This window comes from Theobroma umbraticum, unplaced genomic scaffold, assembly GCF_002168275.2.
Source record: "Theobroma umbraticum cultivar Fairchild unplaced genomic scaffold, ASM216827v3 scaffold_39.0, whole genome shotgun sequence".
NCBI lineage: Eukaryota > Viridiplantae > Streptophyta > Magnoliopsida > Malvales > Malvaceae > Theobroma > Theobroma umbraticum.
In genome coordinates this window covers 91,958-92,291 of record NW_018397281.1, presented here as the reverse complement: position 1 = coordinate 92,291, position 334 = coordinate 91,958, and positions in this window count along the sequence as shown.

Here is a 334-nt window from a genome sequence, read left to right as displayed (position 1 = left end):
ATATGAAATTGTTACAAATTTATTTTTTACAAAGGGAGAATTCAAACTTAATTTTTGCCAAAATGATAAAGTGATTTACATATTCTACAATCAAATAATTAAGTAAAAAAATATTTATATATATTTTCAACATCCTAAATCTTTTACACTTAATTATTTGGCTTACTAATAAGCATATCAATAATAATCTACTCGAACAGTATAGGGACTTTGCAAGTCTATTCACTATTAAAAACTACAGACAAAATGAAATGAATAATCAAATAATATATCTACAAAATTAATACAAAAAGTAAAGACCCGTCTGCAAAAGGAAACTAACAAACACAAAATA